Source organism: Chinchilla lanigera, unplaced genomic scaffold (assembly GCF_000276665.1).
Source record: "Chinchilla lanigera isolate Chin_1 unplaced genomic scaffold, ChiLan1.0 scaffold00043, whole genome shotgun sequence".
Taxonomy (NCBI): domain Eukaryota; kingdom Metazoa; phylum Chordata; class Mammalia; order Rodentia; family Chinchillidae; genus Chinchilla; species Chinchilla lanigera.
In genome coordinates this window covers 4,143,346-4,168,048 of record NW_004955444.1, presented here as the reverse complement: position 1 = coordinate 4,168,048, position 24,703 = coordinate 4,143,346, and the positions used below count along the sequence as shown (strand labels likewise).

General features: G+C 36.2%; 1 long non-coding RNA gene across 1 annotated transcript; it reads left to right on the top strand.

Moving 5' to 3' along the window:
• Positions 1 to 4,742: 4,742 nt before the first annotated feature.
• LOC106149378 lies at positions 4,743 to 16,050 on the top strand. Its single transcript, XR_001235525.1, has 3 exons — positions 4,743 to 4,904; positions 10,073 to 10,308; positions 14,538 to 16,050. It is a non-coding gene; the product is annotated as an uncharacterized LOC106149378 (long non-coding RNA).
• The last annotated feature ends 8,653 nt before the right edge of the window (positions 16,051 to 24,703 follow it).

Below are 24,703 nucleotides of genomic sequence, written 5' to 3'. Positions count from 1 at the left end.
AATATGCCATAAATGTACATACAAAACAGCAACTGGAAGGAAAATTCACATGTATATAAGTATATATAATTACAGTATACCATTATATAAGTATAATGTTCACTTTACCTAAATACAAAGTGAGATATCCTGGTAAACTTATTATTCAAAGTCATACAGGTTTGAAAAAAAACTTTTTAGGTTTGAAAAATTTATCTCATTTTTATATTAAAAAACTGTAAAACTTTGTAATTGCAAAAATGGTACCTGGTGCTTTATATAGTCTGTTGATATTATTTACTCAATCCATTGTAAGTTTCCAGGACTTCATCTCTCTCACCACACTCAAAGTGCCAGTCACTTCCTTGACCCCTAACCCTTACCTGCTGAATGCACTGACCAAAATCTTGACCCACACCAAAGGCAAGCAGAAAAGACCATGTGAACTCTTTTCAATATCATTTGAGTTGTATTGAAGAATGCCAGGAGTTTCCAAAGTGCTCGAGTTGGGGCTTCTGCTTCAAGACAAATTGTATAATCTCCATTTCAGACATTTCTCTTGTCTTGTAAAGTTCTAAAGGAAAGGATCCACATCAGAATTTCACACAGACTACCAGCTCTGCATTTTTTTATATGAAGCACATGAGGTTTATGGAGTTTTAAATTTTATAACATATATCATTTCTGGTTTTCTTAAACCATCTGTAACTGTGACAAACACCTAGGGGGTAGGAGAAAAATGTGGGAAAATCAATTTTATCTCCCACAATTACAGGAAATAAACTCCATGGAATATTCTGTTTCATTGCATTGGATCTGAATTACCAATTGAAAGGCATTTTATCTACCTAGCTTATTCAGAGAATATAATTTATTACATTATACAGTAAACTAGAAGGTTTTGGATGAGTCATTCAGCCACTTGCCAAGGTTCATTTAGTAGAAAGACCTCCTTTGTTGCTTTCTTTTATATGATAGAGATTTAAAGGAAAACAAAATCCATAGTTATTCTCAGTATTAGTTACAATGCACCCTTTTGTTGTGCTAGGGGAAGATACTTCCATGTAAAATAGAAGGAGGCAGGGCTACCTTGGAGCAAAATGATTTACTGAATGTCCCAGACACTGAGGCTTAAAAGAATTCAAGATCTCCTGGCATCTTGTCTGGTGTGCAAACCATGGATCACCTTGCTGCCCCAGATGCATGCAACTGATAAAGGTGCACTGCTCCCCCGGCACATGGACGTTAGGAGTTCTGTGCATTTCTGAGTGAAGAAAGCTTTTCGTGGGGGCTGGGGATTTAGCTCAGCGGCACAGCGCCTGCCTGACAAGTGCAAGGTCATGAGTTCTATTCCCGGTACTGGAAAAAAAAAAGTTAAAAATAAAAAATAAGAAAAGCTTTCATTAAAATTGCTCTCATGCTAGATTTTTATATGTGCTATGTGCACAAGTAAATGAGGTAAGGCAGCTTAGCTTTCAGACAAACCTACCAAAAGGGAGGAAGGAAAGGACCATCAGCCTTAACATTTGTTCCTGAAGAAGAGGGGCTGAAGCAGAGTACTCAGCTACTTAGAAACAGCATCCCTAACATAAGCAGTGATGTTTGTCCCCAAATAAATTCATATGATAAACACATGTGCTTGTAAAACAGCCCACTCCAAACCGCGCACTGATGTGAAAAGTGAGTTGAAGATGTATTTTATTTGATGGGCCATATACAAATCATAGTGTATGTTCACAACCTCATTAAATATATGGCAACCACTTCGGAACAAACCAAACATGGTCACACATTTCCTAAGTCGACCTTGGGAAACAACTTCTAGGCACGTTAAGCTTCAGGCCATAGAGCAGCCGCGGCAGCCACAGCAGAGCTGGACGAGTAACGCTGGAAATCCGCAGTGCTGGGTCTGATTATCCTCGGGAGTGGGAGGAGGAGCAAAGAGCAGTTATTCATGGAATCACCATATTGGTCCACTGTGACATATTTGAAAATTTAAAGCCATAAAATCACTACTTTTCTTCAGGATCCTAAGCTCATCTGTGGCTAAAGACCAATATGTAAAATTCTGTTGGTTAGGTAGAATCCACAGATTTCATCTCTGCAGGCAGATGATAGATGGACAGATTAGGTAGATAGATAGATAGATAGATAGATAGATAGATAGATAGATAGATAGATGATAGATAGATAGATGATAGAAAGATAGATGATACATAGATACATAGATAGATACATAGATAGATAGGGCAAGCATATTTCTAAATAGCATGTTGAAATTTGATTTGTACCATTAATGTCCCAGCATGCTAAAATTTTCAGAACTGATTTTCTCCAACTACTGCCTGAGGTTCTATGTGAGTTGGGAATTCAACTACTTTCATAGGTTTTTTTCACTGTTAGACTTTCATTACCCTGATAACATTTAAAACCTTAAGACAGAATATTCTGGATCATCTGGAGGATCCCAAACTCCCATTTGATTTGCACTTACAAACAAATTGATGCCACATGGTATTTCTAAAGGGAAAAAAGAGATGGCTTTAATATATAAACCATGCACTTACCACCAAATGAAGGCCAAATGCTGTCATGATTTACTACACAAAAGAAGTTTTCACAGCAGTTCCCAAAGGGCAAATTGGGGTGAACTGAATCATCACATAACAGAGAGAAATGCAGACTGAGCCATCGCTGCATGCAGACAGCTGAGAAGGTAGTTCTTTGTCTGAGTCTGGTTTCCACTCCCATAACACACATGGAACATGCATGCAGGGCAGAGGGGCTCCAGAAATGATCACCACCAGCAGGCATCCTGTAGGACATGCTCTGCAGAAAACTTTAGCACAACATTTTCACTTACTCAGGACACAAAGAGAAGCTCCTCTTTCGGCACAGAAAAAATTATGAAATAGAAAATTGGGATAGAAATAGCTAAAAATGGAGAAATACTATTGACAGGGGCTTTGTAAGGCAAATTAGGTCTCTCAAATTAAAAATCCAATATGTAGCATCAGATGGAAGACAGAACTTTCTGGAAGCGTGTGTGCCATTCTACTTCACCCAGCAACTGTGCAAAGCTCAGTGAAGCATGGTTTCTTGGAACATTTTAAAGAAACTGAAAGACACCTAAACAGGTAGTTTTTAGTATAATTTGAGTGCTGCAGGAGATAGAGAAGAGCAATTTTTCAATCAGATACAAAACAAGGTGTAAACTGTCATGAACAAAAGTAATCCCATGTAGAAGTACATCAAAATGAAAAACAGAAATGGAGTCCCCAAATTCAAATGATGACAGCAGTTCAGATCAAAATCCATAGAGATACTATCCCAGTGAGAAGGACTTAATCCTTCTGTTGGATACCTATATACAATGTGCAGGTATGTTACTTTCGAATATTGCATGTTTTCTGTACATTGTACTTAATTCAAAATCTGAGCTTCATTCTTTTCAACTCATCCTGTTTTTCTGTTAGAAAATCACAGTGTCAGTAAGACTTTAAAAAATGTGTAACTGAGACAGTCGTGCACCACCATGACGGAAAAGGGGTGAGACAGGAGATTGGGATGACACAATGAATTGAACATAATAAACTATCACCCCTTGTAACAACGCGTTTCAGCAGACCCATTGTGAGACCCTGGTAAGACCATTAAAGCAGGATGTTTATATGAAATGAGAAGCAGTTAACAAGAAAAAACCTAGTGAAGCTTCACTTGATCTTAGTTAATTTAAAAATCACTAATTTTGGAAGTTACGCAGCCAGGCAATACATTATTAGTTTCCCACTACAGTTGTTACCTAGGATACATCCCACTGACCCGAGGACCACCTTCTGCTGAGCACACAGACTGTCCACTTGGGCCTGTACATGTCTAATGAAAACGGGCTGTCAAGCTTGACATCTTGGATTTTGTACTGTGTCTGTCCCTTTGCTCTCTGAAGCTTTGGGTCAGATTCTACTCAGCTCTGTACTAGATATGCTGACCATTTAAACAAGCTTTTGTTCAAGACCGTGTGGTACGCGGTTAACTTGGCCTGTTGCCTGTTGGAGAAGGTGCATGCTTCTTTTACCCCCACCCTTGTGCTGTCCTCTCTCAACTTCTCAAGCAATAATAGACCTTCAGCCTCATAATGAGGACAGGATGTTTGCACAAATGACGGCACCAGCTCTAAGTGCAACTCAAGCGAAGGTGACCACCTGTTCGCCAGCCTACCACAACACCAAGATGCTTTTGTGGGATAATGGTGCCTGATACATGGAGATGCAATAGCCTCTGGGACAAGTTTACCATTACCACTCTGCGTACAAGTCTGTCACAAGAAGAAACATCTTTTGAAATCATATATCTGGCCAGTGAAAACTCATAATTTAGCCTATCCCAAGAAATCAGTAACACCTGCTACTGTCTTTGGAAGCAGCATCTCGGTCAGTCTCTCTACTAACTGCTTGCTCCTGTCAGCCAAAGTCCCAGTTTGGCTGAGACTTCTTGCTATGGCTTGTGTCTAGATGTCCCTGAAAGACTCCTGCAGTCATAGGTGGGGCTTTTTGGCGGTGGCTAGATCTAGGGTGTGTGATACTGGGGTTAAGGGTACACGATTACTCAGTTAGTCCACGGTTTGGTTTAGTATAGCTGTGGGTGTGGACAATGGGAAAGTCCACGCTGGGCGTGGGCGGCACCACCCGAAAGCCTGGTAACCTGGCTGAGATAAAAGGGAGAGGCAGGCTTGCTACTGTGGCTCGGGCAGTCTCACCGCTTGCTGCTACTGCCTTCTGCCTGCCGCGCAATAACGTCTCTCCTCTGTGATGCCCTCCGCCAAATGCCCGCCAGCTATGGACCGAAACTCCTACAAGCTGTGAACCGAAAGAAAACTTTCCTCCTTTAAACTTGTGGGTGTGTGGGATATTTTGTCTCAGCAACAGGTAACTCAGACTCCCCTTGTGCTGCCTCCCCAGTGAAGCTTTGCCTACGGAGGGGTGCATGTGCTTACAATATCTGGGCCAGAGTCTTTTCTAAACCCTGTGGGCCAAAAGTTCCCTTGTCGAGTATTAGTAACAAATTATCATAGTATTCCAGAGGGCTTCCAATTATCTCAGAAAACACTGTAAAAATGCTAAACATAACTTTATTTTTTTAAGTAAAAATATAGACATTTGAGTGAGGGAAAGGTGTGTATAATCCAAAGTATGCCTATTCGTTATGTCTTTAAAAGGAAAGAAGGAGTGTTTCCATAGAAAGTTAGCTTAAAAATCAGAGCAATTCCAAATGGAATTTTGCTAAACCTTCTGAGAGCTATGTGGCTTGGCTAGCTGTTGGCATGTGCCAGACATATTTCTAAGAAGCCTTATTTAAGGCTTTAATTTATATTTAAGAGTAATTTGTAAGCAATAAAGGCTATAATGTCTTCTGCCTCCGCTGCTTTGAGGTCAGGGCCACAAATCAGCCTGGAAAGTAGAGTCCAGGGGACCCGAAGAGTCCAGTGCAGCTGAATGCTTGCAGCCTCCTTCAGTGAGCCCGCAGCTCGAGCGAGTTTCAGCACAAAACTGAAATATTGCGAGCTTCCAAATGAATTCAAAGTAATGGGATTTTGAGATGGAAGTATTTTAAGGACATGATGAAGTTTAATAGCTGAGTGTATGACATCAGGTTCAGTAAATTAGAACTGTGAATTTATTAGTCACAGTAACTTTTCTCCCCTGTCCCACCCAACCTCAGGATTCTACTGACACAAAATGTCGTAATAGAAATCTAAAGAGCAAGATAAATGTGCAACATAAAAACATCAGTCCTAATTGCAGTTTGTGTTGGTGCTAGGCAAGAATTCTGCCTTCTGGAAGGTTATCCAAAACAAATCTGGACCCTTGGAGAGTGTTCTGCTTTATTTATTGTTATACAGTATTGCATGCTTTTACCCAGTGTCCTTTGTGCCTAGAAAATATCTTGTGCATGTCCCCATTTTTGCAGCATAACTGTTGATTTCAGTGAAAGATGGATGTGAGAGTATTTATTCATATATACAGTTTTCCTTCTCTGTTTGCATTCTTTTACAATAAAATCTGATGACTTCATCCCCCAGGTAGTGATAGAAGCCAAGCAAAAATTATTTAAAGAAAAAATGAGATTAATAATTCATTTTGAATATCAAAAGCAGGAGGAACTTGGGCAGTATAAAAGCATCATGAATTTACAGGCAATATTATCTGTAGTATTTTATTTTCCTATAGAAGTGAAAAAATATTAAGAATTCATTCTTTAATTAGAAATAAACATGTAACTTACTGTAGAATAAATTATTTCATACAAAATTAAATACTATCCATTAAGTTTTTTACTTTGTTTTTCATTCATCTTACCTCTTTCTTGAAATCTCATTCCATAAGGATGTTTTATTAATGATCTATTAATAAGAATTCACTTAAAACTATGACTGATTAAAAAGTGGACCTGATTTTAAGTAGGTATTCTGAAAATGTTTCATTTATTGAATTCACTGAGGTTTAAGTTCTCATTTGTATAGCTAGAGGATAAATTACAGATACGCTTGTTTTATCATTTTAATGAAAGCAGTACTCATGTTTGCAGCACTAATTAAAATTTTACTCTGACCTATATAACTGTACCTTCTCACCCAAATACATTATTTTCAAATCTATATATAAAATTTACTACGTATATGTGTAGTAATGAAAGTATCTATCTTTAGTATAACATAATCAAGGTTAAGAGAAAGTAAAAATTAGATTCAGACTTTTTAATACTGCAGGGTACATTTTTAGTACCCTACAGAGAGAATTAGTCACACGACTCCCATTAACTTTAATGGAACCTGTATGGGCAAATTGTATGCTGAAATTCTTAGGAAGTTAATGTCAGTAGAGTTTACTAGCTCCATTTTTTTCTCGTTGGACATTTAGTTTGGGCTACTTTTACTTTCGCATGATCCAAGGGGAAGACAAGTCAATAAAAATGATTAACATAAATGTTTTCCAAGTTTTATAAGCTTGCATTTTACATATATGTGCCAAGAAGTTAGAAATCTGCAAATAATGCTTGTAACATGTTTCATTCAATTCACAAGTAAATTCAACATAATAAAGAGCACCATTTTAATATAAATTTTGTAAATGTTCCTTAAATGTAAATATTGTAGCATTCTTTTTCTCTAGAGATTTTTCATCTCATATTTCTATTTAACATATCAAAGAGCTGCAAATATTTTGAAAATAATAAATGTAGCAACTTAATATCTTTGTATTATAATACTTGGTTGTTTATATTTGAAATAGAACTATGGGTTAACCCTGTTAAAATTTTGTACACCACCCTTTGACACTGATGAGAAAAAATCAAATAGACAATAAAAAAATTAAAACTTCCTCACATGGGGGAAAAAAAGCACCTAAAATTATCTTCACCATTATCAATAAAACCTATCTATAATTCTGAATTTAATCATCTGATGATGTGTTGTAGTTTTAATGTTTAACAAATGCAATTGAGTGTGTAAAATGTATATTTATCACAGGAGTAAAAGGAAAATAAATGAAGAGTTCTTAAAGAAAAAGACTTCAGTGTAAACTTAGGAGAATTTTTCTTTTATTGAATATCTAAATAACCAAAACTGAACTTATAAGGTAACAAATCATGTAAGTGATTTGTTACATGATTTGTTATAAAATAACAAATCACGTAAGTGATAATTTGTTAGTAATTAAATCATGGTTCGATCACAAATGTGGATCAGGCATTAATTCAGGCACCAATAATTAACAACATAGCAAATGGTATCTTGGACCTACATTTCAGAAAAACAAAAAGATTTGTCAAATGCAATGTTACATAAAAGAAGTTCCTATGAAAACATTAACTGATTATCCTGTGAAAGTTTCAAAACAGATACACTATCAGTGAATGTTACTATTGCAAGTGTTGGCCAGCTGGTGCACACCTTTACTTGGAGATATTTTCTCTCTCAAGGCTAAGTGGTTGCTATAAGATAGCCTAGTTTCTTAGTAGCAAGGAAAATTATGATCCAAATCTCCCTGGACTTCTCATTCATCTGTTGAGCAATTTTTATTAGACACCTACTGTGACCTTACCCAACTTTAGGAAATAGGGTAAGGACCTTTATAAAACAGGCAAGTTAGCTGCCATCTTGGATCTGAGATTTAATGAGCAATACAAAACAAAGAAGAAATTAGAAAAAGAAACAAGTTCAAATCTTGCAAGTAAAGAGAACTTAGTGTAATTTTCAGCTACTGAGGAGGCAGTTATTTGTCATTTCTCCTCTTCACCTATGTATCCCTATTTTGCTCCTTGATGTTGAAGAGACATTCATCAATAAAACTGTTTTCCATTCATCTCATTGGACAGTTGCACTCAAAGGACATCTATGTATTTATGGAACATGTCAATGTTTGCCGTGCTTTATGATATCCATATTATGCATTTGTCAGCTTTTAAAGATGATCACTTTCAAAAGAAGTTTCTCCACATCCGATAGTTACAGTTTGAATGTGTTACCTCAAAAATCTAAGGAGTGAAATAGACAGGTTGCAGTATTCAAAGGTGGGCTTCTCAGGAAACAAATAAATGTGAGGATTAGGGTTGGGTTTAGGGTTAAGTTTAGGGTTAGGATTAGGAAATAAGCATATGGAATTAGAAACCCTAGTGAAAAGATTTGTCAAGAGAAATCCATGTTTTTGCCCTCAGGTTTTTGTTGTGTAACAGCATTCTTAAAGTAATGTTGACCCTCATCTGTCAGCAGTGGTTCCCACACCTTGATCTTGGAAGACACAGACTACAGAAATGTGAGAGATGAATTGCTGTTCTTTATGAATTATGTTGTCATAGTAACATACACGGAGTAAGATGGCAGCTTTGGCAGGTGTTGGTCTTTGGGGCTTATCCTCATGTCACAAGAGAGCTTCGAAGACCATTTAAAAGTGCTACTTTCTAAAAAGATTTAGAGGACAGGATTTTTCTCCAGACTAAAACAGCTGTTGCTCCTTGATTATTCCTCATTCTGTGTGAGTTTTCTCTGTGGACAATGAAGAAGTTTGCAAGACAGAGTGGTATGAATTTGGCTGCTTGTATTTCAGCGAAATTACACTGACTGTTCTGTCTTCCGTGTTAGACAGTGAAACTGTTTCTTCTTACTAGCAAAAGAGACGCTCAGTGCTTTTGTCTTTCATTTTTTCTGAATGCATAATTTATGTGTGGCCCATTTTTTACTAACCATGAAGTACTGTGACTGGAAATCTGTTCTAAAACTATGACAATATACAAAATCAAAATGAACATTCTCATAAGAATTATACAACTTCTTACATTCCAAACAGCTTGCCTAATTTTATTCTTTATGAAAATATTAAGGAAATCCAAGAAAATGGTACAAATATTAAAGTAATTTCTGTAAAATTAAACAAGGGTTTGAACTCTTTTGATTTTTCTGCTTACTGGTAAGCCTCAAGGAAAATCAAATATGGTGACATATTCTAGAAGAAAAAAAATATTTTAGTAAAGCACCATTTCTCTTAGTTCTTTGAAGTTAGAAAACATTATCATTTACCTTGCATATATTTTCTTTGCCTGACACAGTGCACATTATATTGTAATAATAATGAAATCTATAGTAGCTAATAATTATTGAGTAATTAAAATTTATGAAGCAATCCGCTGAACATTTTGCATGTATTATGTCTTTTAATCTTTTCAAAAGCTAAGTAAGTTCTACTCTCACTTCATGCACTGAAGACAGATTAAATATTATGCCAGTGGTCACTCGGTGATAGGAAGAACTGGGCTCTGAGTTACATATCTAACTCTAAGTCTCATTCATTAATTGTACACATTCCACTCTGTCATTAGGGTATTCATTTAAAACTATAGTTAAATTGAAGGCTCTCTAGGGATACTCATTTTGAAATAAGCCATCAAAAAAGATTTAAACTTCTGGCAAATGTGTGGGTAAGAAGTAAAATATTAATACATTAAATAATTCTATTTTCCATTTATTCTAGGATTTGTAGACATTTGGAGTGAAGAAACATTCTAGCAGTTATTTTAGTCCAATGTTCTCCATTTTCAGATGTGGATCCAGAGAAGTCATCCAGGGGCAACACACTTTCCAGGGCTCTTTCTGTGCCTCTTAGATGGAAGCTTTCCTACTCTCAATAAATTCTTCTGACTCTTAACCTTCACTGTTCCTAGAATTTACTCCTTGGTTTTAGAAAACATGAACTCAGCATTTCTGATATCAAGCAGGTTGGAAGTTTCTTTCCCCTACATCATTTGGAGAGCTTCCACCGTGATAACATAATGGAGGTAAGAGTTTATGCTGGTTTCATAGATTCTGGGTTGTGACTTGCTTAGGCAATCAAAATTTTTATGCTTCAAATTTTTATGTTAAGCCTTTTCCCATTGTTAGTAATTGCTCATGCTTTGTCTTTTATGTAATTTTGTTAAAATAATGATAAATTTCAATTGAGAACATGGGAAGGTTATAGGATGATCTTTGTTTTATGGCCATTTTGTTCCTGTTCTGTTTTTGTGCTTAATTTGGACTTAGTTGCTGAACTCACTAGTATTTTTGTTTGACACGTCTGACTTGTTTGACTGCTGTGGTTTGTTATCTCAGCAGTGCTAGGAAAAATTAGTATTTAAAGTTCCCGCTAGTGGATTTTGATATGAAATTACATAAAATGGTCTTTCTGTGAAATCTACTTCATATTTAGAAAATATACATACCTATTGATAAACCATGGGACTTCTCTCACCAGTTAAAAGATGCTATGTCAGTGACAATTCTTACGACTTGGAGGACAGGCGTTGACTGGGACAGACTAGCCCCGGTCCTCCTCTACACTCTGTAGGAAATGTCGAGCCTGTTCTGCCTCTGTTCTCTTTCTGGTCTGATCTTCTGCTGCTGAGGAGGGAATCTTAGCTCTTGAGATTCCATTTGCATCTTCCCAGGCTAAGGATAATGACTCATGGGCAAGTTTTTTGAATAACTCACCATGAGCATGAGAAGAAAAGACTTCCTTTCTCTGATCTTATTTCTGACTTTTTCTTGCCACTCTGTACTTTCCCTATTTTTGGAGGCATGTAAGGTTAATGAGAGAGGAGTCCTAAACTGCTGAAACCTTTCACTCCTACTGAACAACTAAGAACCTTTAAAGTAAGCCTGTAGAAAGTGAGTGCTTGCTAACACCAAAGACAGGGAAGTCATCTTAGATGAGGAACACATACTGCATCTCTGGATCAGATGAGACATCAAAATGTTGCCTGTCCAGAAGAACACACAGAAAAGCTATGTCCAGCTTAGTGTTTTAGGCAATAGTCTCCCTCAGGAGACTGAACCTGAGACACAATGGAAAGAACCAACTTCTGGGTGAAACCAGAAGGAGCTATTTCCAAAGCACCACACTTAAAGGACCAAAATACATTTAGACTAAGGGAGGATCTTCAACCTCTCCCTCCCCTCCTAGGTCTGTTTATCATTTATGTGTGTAGAAAAATACTTTGATAATAAGTTGTGGACTTTGAAACTTTTAGTGTGAACTTATAAATTATTATGTAATGAATTTCCTTTGAGAGTTTACCTGTACAAATACATATTGTTGTCCATGTGCAATAAGTTGAGAGTCTTTTATTGTTCAAAATAATGTGTTAATTGTTATAATCTAATTCTCATAAGTCATCAAAATTTTTAGATAATTGCAGCTAAAACTGGAAAGAATTATGATAAAATATCAGGCTCCATCAGTGGAGGGGTCTAAGAGCCAGTGGGTTATAACTGCTATTCTAGTCCCTTAAGAGCAATTTCTATACTTGGCTCTTTTCCCAGCCTACTATCCATTCCAGTGCTCATGCTTTGATTGTATTTGTTCCAATTTCTTTGAAAATTTGTTTATTCTTGCCTAGAGGCTCTCAATCAATAAAACCAATGACAAATATGCTAGATTTCTTTCAGCAGGATCCACCAGATTGTAAAGAGGGTATACGACGCATTGAGACCTTAAGTAACTATACTAGTGAGCCTTAAATGAGATCTCCACAGGGCTCTCTCCCTCTTAAATGATAATAACATTAATATGACAAGCCATCCTCCAAAACAGGATGACATCAGACATTCTAACAACAGCACAGGGGGGTACTTGTGCAATTGTAAAAGTTGAATGTTGTGTGTACATTCCTGACCCTTCTGCTGATATCTCAATAGCTGTTTAGATGACAGGTTAATGACGTCAGATTCTAAAATTCCCTAGACCTTCCAGGAAAACCTTTCTCCATCCCATGCGCACTTGTACATGACTTGCTTCCTAATTTGATCCCTATATAATCAATATTACCTAAGTGACTACACCTGTTGTAATCTTATTAGTTCACCATAGTTTTGTCCCACCTCACACCCACATTGTGACTTCCAATTGGGTCAATATTACCTAAGTGACTATATTTGTAATCTTATTAGTTGACTATAGTTTTGTCCTGCCTTAAACCCACCTCAGCTTGTGGCTTTGCTCAATAAAACATACTTGAGAAGCAGAATCTGTGGGCAATCCACTTTCCAGGGCCTTTTCTGTCATTCTTAGACAGAAGCTTTCTTTCTCTCAATAATTGCTTCCTAGTCTTTAAAATATTGTAAAAATTTAAAACATAAGTTATCTTCATTACTGAGTACTGTATGGCTTGCTAACAGCAAAGTTAACTTCCTAATTTCCAAGTAAATTTTTCTTAACCATATCCTATTATTTTATTTTGGTTTGTGTATTTATGAGTATTTATGTATTTAATTTTTTTGTTGTTTGTACCTGGATTGTTAGCTTTAGGTAGCATTAGTGATAGTCAGGAAATATCAATTAAATTACCTTTGGATGTAATTTCTACAATAGAGTGGAAGAGATGACTTAGCCTCTAGAAATTTACAAGGTAACTTTTCCACATATGTGATATGTATGATACCATCATATCTCACTATGTTTCTTTCAATTCAATACTATAAAGAACTCATTGGTGTAGTTTTTTTAATATCATTTCTATTAAACTGATGACTATATTCTCCATTTTAGGAACTCTAAACCACACTTGAATGGATATTTATCTCATTTCTATGGTATTCAGGAATTTTAAATGGCCTAGTAAAGAGTCTTTCAAAAGGCAAATAAATATAAAAATCAGATGTGCATATTTGAGTGTTCAATGTGGCTATTCATGACACTGAAGTCCAGTAAAGTATTTCTATACTTCTACTTGTTACTGACTGTAACACTACTAAAGCTATTGGCAGATGAAGTATACTACAGTATCCATTAAATAATATTGACCTTAAAGTACAGTAGCCATTGAAACAATCTTGATGTTAGAAAGTAGTACCTTTGTCTCACACCATTAAAAATTATCAAATTATGTGGTCTCTAAACATGGAAAGTTTTGAACATCATGATTAGTAGAGCAGATTTTACTTATATTTAGGAAACATAAAAGCATATAGTGTTCCACATATTACAGATGAAAATATTAAACCACAGAGAAAGTTCAAATCAAGAAGAAGAAAATAAGGGTTGGGAATTTAGCTCAGTGGCACAGCACCTGCCTGGCAAGCACAAGGTCGTGAGTTTGATTCCTGGTACTGGGAGAAAAAAAAAAAAAAGGAGAAGAAAATAGTGGCAGAGACACTAGAAATTTCTTCTGAGTTTGAATTAATGAACATGGGCCTCTCATTTCTTGGTCATTTACCCAAACTTACTAACTGAAAGATCTACAAGTATAGGACATATATAGCAGTTATTTTTTTTTCAGTCTTGGACTACTAAGACTTAGCTATGCAAAAAACTTAGTTCTACCTACACTTCTGTGTTTCCTGGTGGATCATGGGTACTAAACAATGGTTCATAGAAGGAAATTTGAAACAATAAATTTCCAAAAGAAAAGAATCTCAAGAAATCTTGGTTGTAAAGAAGTTAAAGCACAGTATCCATATATTGAATTTCCTGCAAAAAGATAGGATATTATTTCACAGTGTGACTCAAAAACATTTGATGAATTAAAAAAGTAATTTCTATGTTTTGAAAGGAGTGAGTTACCATTTATTTTCCTAACCTCATATTAAGAATGTCAGAATATAATAAATACTGAAATTTGAAAGAACTAAGTTGAATTCTAGATAATGGATAACACATGAAAAGGTTCAAATAGTTCAAAGATCATATACACATGTGTGTGTGTGTGTATGTGTGTATGTGAATTTACAATCTCTCTATATGTTATGTACTGTCTTAAATGAAAATGTGTGAAAATTTGTAAAAATATGTGAAAAAATGTGAATATGTGTACCTCCTCAAATGAAAATATGTGAAAGGTATCTTTAATTAACTTTAAAAACTCTGGTCAAATATTATACATATGTAATGTTTATTTACATTTGAAATTAACTTATATGTTTCAATTTTTATTTATTTCAGAATGCAGAATAATTTTTACCTATTTAGAAACAAAGAGAATAAGTAGATGGAAAATTTAATATGAATCTCTGTTTTTAATTTGATTTTCAGAATACAAAGCAATTGGAAAAAAAAGAAAATCACACTTTACTGCTACAAAAAAGTCTCTAAAGGAAAACCTTATGAAAGAGTCTGTTTCAGAGGTGCATAGTGGCCAGCAGTGAAGACTGGAAAGCTTTGTAATTAGATGACTTCCTGGTCTTTACCAGCTTCCATCGGTTGGAGAATGTGGGCTTCGGAGCTGGACGGTTTCGTGTTTGGTATGCTTGCATGTATATAAGTGTATAGATAATTGGTATGTTTTGTACCGAGGACTTGAGCTGTGTAACATTACTGTGGGAAGTTGCAAATGATGTATGAAATGAGAAATCGGTGCCCACGGGTGGTACATGGATAGAACAGAGACAGTGGCACGCAATCTCCTCTCTGTCATTTGTCATAGGGTTCATCTCGTGAAAGGCAGACCGTATCAATAAACCTGAGCGCCACACATGCATACTAAACAATATGCTTCATTGCTCGTTTTTAAAGTACTCCTTCCTTCTTGAAAACCAGTTTACAAAAACTATTGTGCCCAAGGAAAGTGTAAGCAACTTCTATTTTACTGAGTTCAATTACACACCTAAAAAATTAAATTCAGGAAATTCTAAATACCACTGTACATCTGCTTATGTTCAGTATCACTAAATTGCTAGACTTGCTATCCAAAGTAAACTTCTTGTGAGGAAACAGGCAGAGGTTTTAGCTATAACAATTGTCCAACAATCATTTGAAAATGTCTCAGTGCAGAGTGACATTTTGTATCTTGATTTTTTCTTTGAGGTAGGGTATCATTCAGTCACAGAATTGAACATGCTGAGCTTGAACTTGGGATCCTTTTTCCTCAGCCTCCCACGATAACTGAGTTATGGATTTGCTGCACCATGCGCAGCTGCATCTTGATGTTTGAAAGGCTTTACGTCACACCTACCACTGACTGGCCACTTTTTCCTGAGCTAGCTTTAATCTGAAATGCTTGTGACTGACCCTTCACTCGCTGATCAACCCTCAAATCAAGTATTACACCAACAGTGGTGTAACTAAATATTTAATCCATTTTCTTACAAAATATCCCAGTCCAGAATAAAACAGCTGAGGGAAAAACTAAAAAGATAATAGTGATAGTCTAGTTAGGAAGCTTGAAAAAGGTTTGCAAATTGCCACTATGTTGTAACAATAAGAAACCATTTGAGCAAAATGAGAAATCAACAACCCTTGTCCGATCCCTAAAGAAAAGGAAATAGCAGCACACACCTCTGCCCCCCTAAAGCCAAGAGATCAATAAGCAAATACAGAGAATCACAACATACAGGAACAAAAACTCATGAACCGAATCAGTTTCTGAGGGGGAAACGGTGAAGTACAGGGTGGGGAAACCTAAACTGTAATGAAGGAACTGCTAAAGATTTAGTGCAAAGCACTGAGAGGTAAAATTTTAGAGTGATCCAGGTGTCTTAATTACTTTTCTCTCACGGCTGAGACAAAATGCTTGACACCCAAAGTTAAAGGAGGAAAGTTTCATTTAGCTCAGAGTTTATACAAGCTTCAGTCCATAATCAGCTGGCTCCAAGGCAGGGTGGCAGGCGCTACAGAAGCAAAAGTTCATGGCGGGGAGAAGACAGCAACAAGGTGGGGGGCACATGATTCTTTCTTTCCCTTGTGTTGTATGCAGGCTACCCACCCTAGGACAGGTGTAGCACTCACACCCTGAATGCTAGGCAGAACTGTGCTGAAACAGTCAGTGGACTGATTTATTAATATGCTCTTAATCCCAGCATCACCCACTCTAGATTCAGCCACCTCTGAGGAAGCCCTATGGCCGTGTGAGGCTTTGGGGGGTCATCTAGACGCAAACCATAATGCCAGGAAAAGGAAATCACCACATTTTGTTCAGTTGTGCCACCAGGGGCTCCACCAAGTTCTTAGAGAGAACATCAAAGTTGAGCCCCTTGAGGATCTAGTGACAGGAGGTGAGAGCAACCATTACTGAACATTTTGTAGTACTATTTTCTTCTCAACAACATCTGCCCTCAAGAGCAACGATTTAGCCACTATTTAAACTACCAGCATTTTAACACGGTCCAAACGACCTGGTGAAATGAAATACTCACTTCCACTTAGCCATACCTTTCCAAGTGGGAGAAGAGAGAACACCCCGCCCCAGCTGGCCTTCATGGTAGACATTTATTACCCAGCTTCAGCCCACTCTCACCACCCTGTTGCAAGAAAGGGGGGTGGGCAGAACTGAGGAATATGCATGAGGGGCACATCTGGAGTCTCGGGCTTACTAAAGTACTTACACCTCATATGACTGTGGAATGTTCCCCCCAGAGCTTACCACTTTATTATGCAAGGTTTATTTACAGCAGCTTATTTTACCCAATCTGAGCTGACTATGAAGAAAAAAATGCATAGAGATTACTAAAAGCCAAAAAATAAAAACAACAACAACAATAACAATAACAGAAAGCACAGCATATAGCGATAGTACAAGTATCAGTAAAACATTCACACATAGCAGGAATATTTGGAATCATCACATCAGGAATGTAAAGCAACTATGGTTAACGTACTAAGAACTTCAGTGTATAAAGTAGTCAGTGTATAGGAACAGATGGCAAGGTAAACAAAGGTGGAAATTCTAAGAAAGAGCAAAAAATAAATGTTGGCTATCAAAACTCTATTGGAAATACCTTTGGTGAGCTTATTAGGAGAAAGAATATGGTAGAGGAAATATCTCTGAGCTTGAGGATATCTCAACAAAACTTTTACAACTAAAAATTAGATTTTTTCTAATTTTTAATTTTTTTTTTCTAACTTTCTAATTTTTTCTAATTTTTCTAAAAGGGCCGGGGATTTAGCTCAGTGGCACAGTGCCTGCTTGTCAAGCGCAAGGTCATGAGTTTGATTCCTGGTACTGGAAAAGAACCAAAAGATGAAAAAAAAAATTAGAAAAAAAAATAAAATTAAAATAGAGTATCCAAGAAATGTGTAGTAAGTATAAAAAAAATAGTATGCACAAAATAGGAAGTATAGAAGAAGAAAAAACAAATAAAAGACATATATGAAAAAATGTCTGAAAATTTCCCAAAATTCATGACAGACTCCAAACCACAAGTCCAGGAAACTCAAAGACTAAACAGTCAAATTACAAAAAATCACTCATAAAGGGGAAGAAGCCAGAAGTTAAAAAATTCTTACTGGGCCAGGGATGTAGCTCAGTGGCACAAGTGCCTGCCTGGCAAGTGCAAGATCCTGAGTTCAATTCCGGGTACAAAAGGAAAACTTACAAATAGAGGAGAAAAGACAAAGAAAAACAACTCCTCAGAAAGAGTGTGAACAAAATAGTGAGTACTTGATGTGTTGAGAGGAGCAAGGTTACCCTTTAGAAGTAACGGAGAGATAAAGCTTTGCTTAGACAAAAGTTCAGTGTGTTGCCAGTGCACTTGATAGCAAAAATATTCTAGGTTCTTTGGAGAAAGAGAAAGGATATAAGTCAGAAAGTTGAGACTACATAAAGAAAGGAAGAAAACTGAAAAGGGAAAGAGTGAAGGTAATATAAAACATTTATTTTCCTTCGCTTTTTGATTTTGTGACTCAATAAACAACGATTGTAACAACATGCTCAATTATGTATATGTACGTGTGCACATATGCCTAGGAATGTGAAGTGAGTGGGAGGAGGGGTTCAAAGGGAGAGAGGGAGGGGTGTCACTTGAAGGTACTCAATAAGCAGTACAGTGTTATTTGAAAGTGAATTTTGATTAGTCCTACATAAATATTAAAGCTAGAACAACTTAAAGTAGAATGCATATGTATATAATAGTTGTTATACTAAGAAATAAGAAAAATTGAAATATATAATATGTTTAATTAAAAGTATTGAAGTCAGAAAAAGAGTAAAAGACGAAAATAGGAACAAAGGGCAGGCAAAAATAGAAAAGAGTAATGTAACCAGAGTAACAAAATACGGTGACTATTAATCCAGCTATATTAATAACCGTTTTGATGATCTGTAGCCCAAAATACTAATTAAAAGACAGATTGTCCACAAAAAACAGGACAGAAAGTTGAAGGGGAAGGACCCTGGGAAGAAGGGGTAAGGAAGAAAGATAAGACAACAGGGAAGGAGGCTATGACACGGTACACTATGTTCATGATGAAAATGTCATAAAGAAACACATAACACTGTTCAGATAATATGTGCTAAAGCCAGTAATAAAAACCGAGATTGTCAAAGCGGGTCAAAAAAAGAGCTAACTATATGTTGCCTATAAGAAGCCCACTTTAACTATAAAAATGCATGCATATTAGAAGTAAATGAATAAAGATATATCATGTTAGCATTAGTCAACAGAAACCAAAAGTAGCCATTTAATTTCAGTCAAAGAGACATCACAGCAAATAATTTTATGAGGGAGCAGGAGAGACATTAAGAATAATAAAAGGATTGGTTCTCAAAGAAGAGATACAAATTTTTGACCTGTATGAACCTAACAACAAAGCACCAAAATAAGGCAACACTGATGGAGCCACAGGATAAATACATGAATCCATTATTACGCTCAGGGACTTCAACATATCAGTGTTTTAGAAATAGGCAGACTCAACCGGCAGAGACTCAGTATGAACAACGCTCCACACCATCAACCGAGTGGGCATAATGAGCATTTATAGACTAACTATCCCCACAGCAGTGAATGCATGCTCATCTCAAGTGTGCATGTGGAACTTTCAAGAAGATACAGCCCATTCTGGACCATATAATACACCATAAAACTTTTTTTTTTAAGTTTTTTTTTAACTTTAAAGAGAGAAAAAAGAAAAATGAAATAACAACAAAGACAAGAACAAAACATAAAAACAATAAAAATGATACATAATTTCAAAATAAGATGATAGAATATTAATAATGGTTGTTATATTACATATTGTTATCTTCAGAGAAGTTGCTCAGAATACCAGATGTAAGAATGCAAGATTGATTAAACATTAAACATTAACTGTTCCTTTCAAGAAATCACTAGAAATTAGCAGTACAATTATCTTAGCTATTTTGTGTGTGATATATATGCACACATACACATATATTTTCCTATATCGCTAATTTCTCTTAGTTCATTAAAAAGAATGTCTATTGCTAATATTGTACAGACAAGATTGCACACATATATCTTGTACTCTGAATAACTACTAGGAAAATGAGAGTACACAATGTATTCACTATTGTGACTGTCCTAATAACTTGTTTTGAAACTCGATTTCATTATTATGTTTATCTTCCTTTAAAAGGAAAGAAAAACTTAGATGGAAGAAAGGAGAAAAGGAAAGGATATGTATACATGAAATTTAAGACATCAAAATTAAGGAATGTCTACATTTGGATCAATATGGAATTGAACTCTAAATCAGGAAAAAGATAGATGTGAAATATCAAAATGTTTGGAGATATTCTCCAAATTCACTTCTAAATATTCACTTCTAAATAAGACCAGGATGTAAGAAACTCAAATTAAACATTTTTTAAAAATTATGAACTAACTGAGAACTTAAGAAAAGCGACTTATCAAAAGTTGTGGGATGCAGTGGGTGCAATGCCATGAGGAAATCTATAGCATCTCACACCTACATTCTATTTTTCTTTTTAAACTTTCTTTAGAATGCATAGAGTTACACCAACTACAAACCCACATGCCTCATGAACATACATGCAAAATTATTTCAAAAAATACCAGCAGGTTGAATTAACAATTCATGCTGTGACCAAGTGGGATGTATCTGTAATACAAGACTGGTTTAACTGTCAAAATGAAGTAGTCCATTATAACAACAACAACAACAAAAAAATTACAGGATCATGTTAATAAAACTTTTTTTAAAATGGTACATTTCATAATTATAAAATACCTCTTAGTAAACCAGGAGCAGAGCTAGATCTTCCTCAACTTGATAAAGAACATCTAAAAAAAAGAACCCTATAGTTAAAAAGCACACTTAATGGTGGGAAAGTAGAAGTTTCTGGAAAGATGAAGAGCAAGCCAAAATATGCTTTTTCTCACTGTGGCTTTTCAACATGATAATGGAATTTCTACCCAAAGCAATAAGACAAGAAAAAGAAAGGGAGATGAATATAAATTGAGACTAGGCAATAAATCTGTCTAATTCACTGAGGCCATGACCATATGTGTAAAAAGTTCACAAGAATTAACCAAGAAACTCAAAACTCAAATTAAAATGAATGAACAAACAAACCAAAAGATGTAAAAAATAAATGAATAAAACTTCCTGGAACTAATAAGCCATTACATGACATTTTTAGTATACAAGACAAATCTACAAAGTCAGTCACTTTACTACGTAACTAAAATGGGTCAGAGAAATCTCAAAATATGAAAGCTGTCATTTATATTAGTACATCTCAAAGATGAAATACTTATGAGGGTCTGTTTGAGGAACACTACACAACTCTAGTAAGTGAAATGACAAAGGGAACTGAACCCACGTAGGGATACTATGTATTCACAGGTACCTCACTGTTCCCGGAGAATCTCAAGCCCTCTGAGGTGGGGCTTTGGATGGGGACATCTAGCGGACTGGCTTTGGAAGGCAGGATCTGGTGGGAAGAGGTGAGACACTGGGAGCATGACCCCGATGGATGCGTCTCCCTCCCCAGCTCAGCTCTTGGCCCTCCACTTCTTGGACACCATGATGTGAGCAGGTCTCTGCTGCCAGGCCGTCCTGCTTTGCAGGCAGCTCAATATGTACCGAAAGTGTGAGCCAAAGTAAACGTCTGTCTTAAACTGCAGGAGCTGAGTGTTGTATCCCAGTGACGAGAAAGTGGGTAAGACACGAAGACGTATTGTGCAGTTGCCATTTTCCACAGTTTAATCTCAAATTCAGTGCAGTTCCAATTAAATCCCCGAAGGCTATTCTGTGGCTAGCAGCAGAGTTTGCGTGGAGAAACAAAAGAACCTGAAGAGCCAACGCAATACTGAAGAAGTGCAAAGGGAGGGGATGGGCAGTACCTGACCGGGCTCCAAAGCTCACGGTGAAGTAACAGTAATCAAGGCAGTGTGGCACTGGCAAAGGAATGGACAGACATACATGGAACAGAGTAGAGAGTCCAGAAACACATCCACATAATTCAGAGTCAACAAACCTTTGACAAAGGAGCAAGAGTAATATGACAGAATAACATAGTGCTTCGTATAAGTGGCTCCAGAACAAGTGGATGTCTTCAACCAGAAAAAAGTAGTCAATTACCTTACATCATTCATAGAAATTGATTCATAATGAACCATAGATCTAAATACAAAAAGAAAATTCATTGGTTTGGTTATGACTATAGATGTAACATGAAAGACAATCCACAAAAGAAACAGTTGAAAACTAAACTTAAAATAAAAGCCAAGTGTAGTGAGGCATCCCTGTAATCTCAGCGCTAGGGAGGCTGAGGCAAAAGGATCATTGCAAGTTCAAGGCCAGCCTGAGCCACAAAGTGAGTTCAAGACCAGCCTGAATTGCATAGTGAGACTCTGTCTGAAAAAGACAAAAATAAAATATAATAAAATATAATAAAAATAAAAATTGCTTCTCTGTGAAAGACTCTGCTAAGAAAATGAAAGAAAAAGCTATAAAATCAGAGAAAATGTTTGAAAAAAAATACATCTCATAAAGATTGTTATACAAAATATACAGAGAGCTCTTAAAATTCAACAAGTTCAGTATATGTGCTACTGAAGTAAGCACTTCAAGCTCAACAATAAGTAGAGAAAACCAGACTAAAAATCAGACTGAAGATCTGAATGAACAGCCTCACAAAGAAGTACACATGCCATGTAATCAAGTAAGCTGAAGTTCAACACCAGGTCCCAGTACAGAACTACAAATTAAATCGAGAATTAAATACTACTCTATACCTAGTAGAGAGGACATAATCCAGAAATTGACAGTAGTCCTGGTGTGGATGTAGAGCATCACATCCATTGTCAGATGCAAAATGTCCCCTTGGAAAGATAGCTTCTCATAAAACTGAAAAACTTTTACCATACTATTCAGCAATCACGCTCCCTGGTACTAACCAAAAAGAGTTGAAAACCTACCTACACACACACACACACATGCATAAACACCCAAATACACGGGTGCTTATACAAGCTTTATTCACAATAGTCAAAACTATTATAGTCAAACTATTATAGTCAGACAAGACACCCTTCCATAGGTGAATCTATAAATCAACCAACACACATCTGAATGGTGAAATATTATTCAGCACTAAGTAAAATTGAATTATCAAGCTATGAGAAGACATGGAGAATTTTAAACCTATATTCCTAAGTGAAATGAAATGAATTGTCCTACATATTTCTAATTTTATGACATTCTGGAAAAAGCAAAGCTATGGAAATAGTAAAGCGATCTGCAGTTGCCACGGTCAGTGAGTGAGAAGGATAAGTAGACAGAACAGAGACGACCTTTAGGGCAGTGAAACTATTCCATATAGTGAATACATGTAATTATAAATTTGTTCAGGCCCACAGAATGCAAACCAGGAGTGAACCCTACTGTAAACTATGGGTCTGGGGTGAAAATGATGTGTCAGAGTTGGTTCATTAACTGTAAGAAATGTACTGCTCGTGGGGGATATTCCTAGTGGGAACAGTGATGCAGGAGTGTGGGTAGACTGTGTATGGGAAATACTTTTGTTGTACATTTTTCTCAGTTTTGATGTGAAACTAAATTTGTTTTAAAGAATAAATCTATTTTATAAAAGAAAAAATTTGACAAGTTGGCGTACACTTTTTGATTATAGAATTTGAATTTAGAAATTAAGATAAGCATAGAACACATACATAGAGGCTGTGCCTGTATAGATGAGAAGAATATGATCACTTGGATGTAGAAAAAGCTCATGAAAACATACAGCAAATTTCATTTTTGTCTTCAAGACGTTGATGGCTTATTAAAGCAAAGCTCAAAATATTGGAAGTGTTGCTTTGCAATGACCCCTAAATTTTACTTTTTATGTACACAGAAGGCAATTTAAATATTCATGCAAATTCATCTTTCTCAGATATGAATATGTTCCTTCATATGCCAGTTGTGGTTTTGTAAAAAAAGATATGTTCTCATATTTGACATTTTTACAGTATGGCATTTATAGCTACTTCAGAAATGCGTAAGACAAATATTTTCTTACCAATTGAGTTCATCTCTTCTTGGAATCACAACTGATTTTTCTTGTGCTTGATAGTGGTGAAACTGAAATATCTGACTCTACTCCCATCAGCAGGCCACATAGATGTGTGTTTAGTTCACACATCTCATAAAATGGATAGTATTGCTGTGTTTCTGTGGGTAAGAAAAAGAAAACATATGATGAAAGAATATGTACATTTCACTTGCTTTCCATCGACAATGTAAATATGGCTCCACTGCAAAAGCAGAAACCGCAGACATAAAGGACCTTTAATGTTGAAAAAAATCCTTTGAAATGATGACCTTACAGCTCCATAATATTTAGAATCTGAACATTTTCACTGTTACCTAAAGGTCAATAACTGCAAGATTTTATGGGGGCCTATTTCATTTGGTTTTTCTCTTCCTTCCACTGTACTTGGCCAATTTTAGTTGATGATGATTTTGTCACTGGAGTACTACTATCCACTGAATTCTTTATTGTTTGCTGCCTTTTTGCTACTGTAATTAGCTTACACAAAATCTCTCCTTTCTCTTATTTTCCTTCTCTCTAGGTCCATCCCTCTGTCTGTCTGCTTATATGTCAGTGTTGAAAGTGTGGCACCAGTGCATTAGCAACTGCTTGCTCTGAAATTCCTTTCAATGGTATTTTCATTTTTCGTTGTTTTTGACCAAGACCGTAAGAGCTGAGAAAAAACGGAGAGCAACAGCTGAGTGGACGATTAAAGAGCACTCGCCTGTAGGTCCGATCATTGTCCCTGACGTCCGTAATAGAGATGCTGTGTCAGTCAAACAAGCACATTATTTTGTTTCCCACTACAGAGAAAACACCTACCCACACTCACACATGGATTGATTTACATCAGAAAAAATGCAGAATTCTTTAAAGCAAGGAAGGAAGAGTCCAGTTATGATACTGATCAGAGTCTATGTGTTAAAACAGTCAGTAAATCCCTGAAAATGCTTGTATTTGCTTT